The sequence below is a fragment of the Oncorhynchus masou genome, unplaced genomic scaffold (genome assembly GCF_036934945.1).
Source record: "Oncorhynchus masou masou isolate Uvic2021 unplaced genomic scaffold, UVic_Omas_1.1 unplaced_scaffold_675, whole genome shotgun sequence".
Lineage (NCBI taxonomy): Eukaryota > Metazoa > Chordata > Actinopteri > Salmoniformes > Salmonidae > Oncorhynchus > Oncorhynchus masou.
The window spans coordinates 35,075-41,324 of record NW_027016922.1 but is presented as its reverse complement, the minus strand read 5'-3'; the positions used below and the strand labels follow the sequence as shown (position 1 = coordinate 41,324).

At 52.2% G+C, this 6,250-nt stretch overlaps 1 pseudogene; it reads left to right on the top strand.

Moving 5' to 3' along the window:
* The first annotated feature begins 4,494 nt into the window (after nt 1–4,494).
* Nucleotides 4,495–5,867, top strand: LOC135539340 (C2 calcium-dependent domain-containing protein 4C-like; annotated as a pseudogene).
* The last annotated feature ends 383 nt before the right edge of the window (nt 5,868–6,250 follow it).

Here is a 6,250-nt window from a genome sequence, read left to right as displayed (position 1 = left end):
TTTCAAGGTCCTGGCTGTGGTCTCTGTGGTGTCTCTGGTCTGGTCTGACTGTGGTCTCTCCCATGTCTCTCTGGTGTGTCTGGTCTGGCTGTGGTCTCTCCCATGTCTCTCTGGTGTGTCTGTGGCTGTGGTCTCTCCAATGACTCTGGTGTGTCTGGTCTGGCTGTGGTCTCTGTGGTGTGTCTGGTCTGGCTCTGGTCTCTGTGGTGTGTTTGGTCTGGTCTCTGTGGTGTGTTTGGTCTGCTGTGGTCTCTGTGGTGTGTCTGGTCTGGCTGTGGTCTCTGTGGTGTGTCTGGTCTGGCTGTGGTCTCTGTGGTGTGTCTGGTCTAGCTGTGGTCTCTGTGGTGTGTCTGGTCTGACTGTGGTCTCTCCAATGTCTCTGTGGTGTGTCTGGTCTGGCTGTGGTCTCTCCCATGTCTCTGTGGTGTGTCTGGTCTGGCTGTGGTCTCTCCCATGTCTCTGTGGTGTGTCTGGTCTGGCTGTGGTCTCTCCCATGTCTCTGTGGTGTGTCTGGTCTGGCTGTGGTCTCTCCCATGTCTCTGTGGTGTGTCTGGTCTAGCTGTGGTCTCTGTGGTGTGTCTGGTCTGGCTGTGGTCTCTGTGGTGTGTCTGGTCTGGCTGTGGTCTCTGTGGTGTGTCTGGTCTGGCTGTGGTCTCTCCCATGTCTATGTGGTGTGTCTGGTCTGTGTGGTCTCTGTGGTGTGTCTGGTCTGACTGTGGTCTCTGTGGTGTCTCTGTGGTGTGTCAGGTCTAGCTGTGGTCTCTGTGGTGTGTCTGGTCTAGCTATGGTCTCTGTGGTGTGTCTGGTCTGGCTGTGGTCTCTGGTCTGACTGTGGTCCTGTGGTCTCTGTGGTGTGGTCTCTGTGGTGTGTCTGGTCTGGCTGTGGTCTCTCCCATGTCTCTGTGGTGTGTCTGGTCTGGCTGTGGTCTCTGTGGTGTGTCTGGTCTGGCTGTGGTCTCTGTGGTGTGTCTGGTCTGGTCTGACTGTGGTCTCTCCCATGTCTCTCTGGTGTGTCTGGTCTGGCTGTGGTCTCTCCCATGTCTCTCTGTGTGTCTGGTCTGGCTGTGGTCTCTCCAATGACTCTGGTGTGTCTGGTCTGGCTGTGGTCTCTGTGGTGTCTCTGTGGTGTGTCTGGTCTGACTGTGGTCTCTCCCATGTCTCTGTGGTGTGTTTGGTCTGCTGTGGTCTCTGTGGTGTGTTTGGTCTGTGTGGTCTCTGTGGTGTGTCTGGTCTGGCTGTGGTCTCTGTGGTGTGTCTGGTCTGGCTGTGGTCTCTGTGGTGTGTCTGGTCTAGCTGTGGTCTCTGTGGTGTGTCTGGTCTGACTGTGGTCTCTGTGGTGTGTCTGGTCTGGCTGTCTCTGTGGTGTGTCTGGTCTGGCTGTGGTCTCTCCCATGTCTCTGTGGTGTGTCTGGTCTGACTGTGGTCTCTCCCATGTCTCTGTGGTGTGTCTGGTCTGGCTGTGGTCTCTCCCATGTCTCTGTGGTGTGTCTGGTCTGGCTGTGGTCTCTGTGGTGTGTCTGGTCTGACTGTGGTCTCTGTGGTGTGTCTGGTCTGGTTGTGGTCTCTATGGTTTGTCTGGTCTGGCTGTGGTCTCTCCCATGTCTCTGTGGTGTGTCTGGTCTGGCTGTGGTCTCTGTGGTGTGTCTGGTCTGACTGTGGTCTCTGTGGTGTCTCTGTGGTGTGTCAGGTCTAGCTGTGGTCTCTGTGGTGTGTCTGGTCTAGCTGTGGTCTCTGTGGTGTGTCTGGTCTGGCTGTGGTCTCTGTGGTGTGTCTGGTCTGGCTGTGGTCTCTGTGGTGTGTCTGGTCTGGCTGTGGTCTCTCCCATGTCTCTGTGGTGTGTCTGGTCTGGCTGTGGTCTCTGTGGTGTGTCTGGTCTGGCTGTGGTCTCTGTGGTGTGTCTGGTCTGACTGTGGTCTCTCACATGTCTCTGTGGTGTGTCTGGTCTGGCTGTGGTCTCTCCAATGACTCTGGTGTGTCTGGTCTGGCTGTGGTCTCTGTGGTGTGTCTGGTCTGGCTGTGGTCTCTGTGGTGTGTCTGGTCTGACTGTGGTCTCTGTGGTGTGTCTGGTCTGGCTGTGGTCTCTGTGGTGTGTCTGGTCTGACTGTGGTCTCTCCCATGTCTCTGTGTGGTCTCTGTGGTGTGTCTGGTCTGGCTGTGGTCTCTGTGGTGTGTCTGGTCTGGCTGTGGTCTCTCCCATGTGCCTGTGGTGTGTCTGGTCTGGCTGTGGTCTCTCCCATGTGCCTGTGGTGTGTCTGGTCTGGCTGTGGTCTCTGTGGTGTGTCTGGTCTGGCTGTGGTCTCTGTGGTGTGTCTGGTCTAGCTGTGGTCTCTGTGGTGTGTCTGGTCTGGCTGTCGTCTCTGTGGTGTGTCTGGTCTGACTGTGGTCTCTCCCATGTCTCTGTGGTGTGTCTGGTCTGACTGTGGTCTCTCCCATGTCTCTGTGGTGTGTCTGGTTTGACTGTGGTCTCTCCCATGTCTCTGTGGTGTGCCTGGTCTGGCTGTGGTCTCTCCCATGTCTCTGTGGTGTGTCTGGTCTGGCTGTGGTCTCTCCCATGTCTCTGCGGTGTGTCTGGTCTGGCTGTGGTCTCTCCCAGTCTCTGTGGTGTGTCTGGTCTAACTGTGGTATCTCCCATGTCTCTGTGGTGTGTCTGGTCTGGCTGTGGTCTCTCCCATGTCTCTGTGGTGTGTCTGGTCTGGCTGTGGTCTCTCCCAGTCTCTGTGGTGTGTCTGGTCTGGCTGTGGTCTCTCCCAGTCTCTGTGGTGTGTCTGGTCTGGCTGTGGTCTCTCCCAGTCTCTGTGGTGTGTCTGGTCTGGCTGTGGTCTCTCCCATGTCTCTGTGGTGTTTCTGGTCTGGCTGTGGTCTCTCCCATGTCTCTGTGGTGTGTCTGGTCTGGCTGTGGTCTCTGTGGTGTGTCTGGTCTGGCTGTGGTCTCTCCCATGTCTCTGTGGTGTGTCTGGTCTGGCTGTGGTCTCTCCCAGTCTCTGTGGTGTGTCTGGTCTAACTGTGGTATCTCCCATGTCTCTGGTGTGTGTCTGTTCATGGTCCAGCTGTTATCCCATGTGCTGACCCCAGGGTGCAGTATCGTGGCATTGGTTGCCGTGTGTTTCCATGTGAACAGCCTGCTGGGCTGGCCTGTCTGTGAAGGGATGACCAGAGAGAACAGCCTGCTGGGTAAATGGATGACCAGGACAGAGAGGGAGGATCTTCTTAACAGCAGTGACCGCTGCCCAGATCAACAGCCCTATTTAACCAGCTTGGCCATCTCCTATAGCATCACACACACTGGATCCTACAGGAGGATCTTACAGGAGGATACGACAGGAAGATACGACAGGAAGATTCTACAGGAGGAACCAACAGGAATATCCTACAGGAAGATCCTATAGGAGGATACTACAGGAGGATCCTATAGGAAGATACGACAGGAAGATCCTATAGGAGGATACTACAGGAAGATCCTACAGGAGGATCCTACAGGAAGATCCTATAGGAGGATACTACAGGAGGATCCTATAGGAGGATACTACAGGAGGATACTACAGGAGGATCCTATAGGAAGATACGACAGGAAGATACTACAGGAAGATACTACAGGAAGATACTACAGGAGGAACCAACAGGAAGATCCTACAGGAAGATCCTATAGGAGGATCCTACAGGAAGATACGACAGGAAGATACTACAGGAAGATACTACAGGAGGAACCAACAGGAATATCCTACAGGAAGATCCTATAGGAAGATACTACAGGAAGATACTACAGGAGGAACCAACAGTAATATCCTACAGGAATATCCTATAGGAGGATACTACAGGAAGATACGACAGGAAGATACTACAGGAGGAACCAACAGGAATATCCTACAGGAAGATCCTATTGGAGGATACTACAGGAAGATACTACAGGAGGATCCTACAGGAGGATCCTACAGGAAGATACGACAGGAAGATACTACAGGAGGAACCAACAGGAATATCCTACAGGAATATCCTACAGGAAGATACGACAGGAAGATCCTATAGGAAGATTCTATAGGAGGATACGACAGGAAGATACTACAGGAGGATCCTACAGGAGGATCCTATAGGAGGGAAACTGAGCCTGACACTCTCTGTTAGTAGACTGACACTGTGCAACAGGTGACTATAATCGCAGGAAGTTAAAGGAACAGGCTTGAATGTGCTCTTACATTCAAGGTCATTTCCTTTACAGTAAAAAACCTTTTGTAGTCAACTATCCCTGTACCAGGATACAGGGATTATTTAAGGAACTGAATTTAATTCAAATATTACATGATGAGGGAGAATTGGCTTTGCAATTATTGGTTTTGAAATGTTGTAGCCGTTGTTGCTTGTGTTTTTTTGGTTTTTGAAAAGTTGTAGCTTTTGTTGCTTGTGTCTTTTGGTTTTGAAAAAGTGGCCTGTGATCTGTCCTCACTGTTAATTTTCATCCTTCTCTTTCTCCAGAGCTGTGATCCTGACAAAGCTCATGTAATGTGGGTCGCTGAACAGATCCGTGTTTCAGTGGCCAAAAACAACCTTCTGTTGCCAATAGCGGAGTACAGCCTCCATATCTCAGACATCATGTTGGGAGAAAGAACATCTCAGGAGAAAGGAAGAAGAAAAACGATCTCTCTGTGTCCTAACATCATCACTCCGAATACTATCCCAGAGTTCTGCATCCCACCAAAGATCTCGTCACAGCAGGAGACGGTGGACTGGAGTAAAACTAGCCCTGTTGGAAAGGTGTCCTTTTCACCTGAGAAGGGCAGCAGCCCGGAGAGGGAGGTGAGAGAAGCCTTCATCAACACTCATCCAACCCTCATCCGGGACGAGACTCCATACGACCAGGGCTTCAGTGATGAGGAGAGTAGCAACGCCGACCCCCAGAGCCAAGCAGCTCTCTCCCTGCCCCACCTGGCCAAGGCCCAGACCTGCTACGGTTTCTGTACCCTCCTGGAGAGCCCCCACACCCGGAGGAAAGAGTCTCTGTTCCACAGCCACCCCAACGCCTGCCCCCTCCCCCTGATCGCTGGCTCTCCCGGGCCTCGCGGCCGCCCCAAAACGTACTCCTCCAGAACCTCATCTCTACCCCACTCCCCGTCATCCTCCTTCAGCCTCACCAAGCTGACCTCTGGCAGGCTGTCTCCGGGAGTCTCCAGGCTGCTGGCTCTCCAGAGACAGAGCACCCTGGACAGTGACACCACCTCCTCCGCCGAGTCTTCCCCCTTCAGCTCCCCTCTCCTGGCCAGGCCGCCTCCCAAGTCCTCCCTGCTCAAAGCCCTGAGCCACGACAGACTGCTGTCCCGGACTATGAGAAACGCTGTGCTCTCCAGAAACAACTCTCTGTCCACGGATGAAGGCAGCTCCACGGACAACAGCCCCAATATCATCCGGAGAGCCTCTGATGCTGGATTAGTAGAACCCCTTCCCGGTGCCTTCACCCTGGCTCCCCCTGCTATCTTCCCCATAGACCTCGTCCTCCACAGAGAGAGGGAGAGTCTAGCTCCTGTAGGTAGAGAGGGGGCACTACGGCTCTCAGCAGAGTACTGCCTAGACAACCAGAGACTCAGAGTGAGGTTGATCAGTGCTGAGGGACTGTATGCTATCGCTGGGAACCCAGGAGCGTTAACTGCAGCATCAGTATCTGTCTGTTACCGGGGAAGATTCAGAAGCAACGCAGCGCGGCGATGAAGAGGAGCAGGAACCCTCTCTTCAACGAGGATTTCTTCTTCTATGGTATCTCACAGGAAGATATCTGCTGTCGGTCGCTGCGGTTCAAAGTTGTCAACAAAATGTCCTCCATGAAAAGGGACTATATTTTGGGAGACTGTGAGATTTTGCTGAAAAGTTTATTATCTATGTAGAAATTGTTTATTTGCTTTAAAAAAATTGTTTTACTAGGCAAGTCAGTTAAAGAATAAATTCTTATTTTCAATGACGGCCTGGGATCAGTGGGTTAACTGCCTGTTCAGGGGCAGAACAACAGATTTGTACATTGTCAGCTCGGAGATTTGAACTTGCAACCTTCCAGTTACTAGTCCAACGCTCTAACCACTAGGCTACCCTGCCAATTGTAAATAAGTATTTAAAAAAAAAACTTTTTATACTGCGACATAATTATTAAATCAACGTAAAAAAAACAATCTGGTTGTTTTGAGTCTTATCCTACTAAAGTGTGACTGTATTCAGGGACAGTTTAATTCACCGGAGGTTGGTGGTACCTTAATTAGGGAGGACGGGCTCGTGG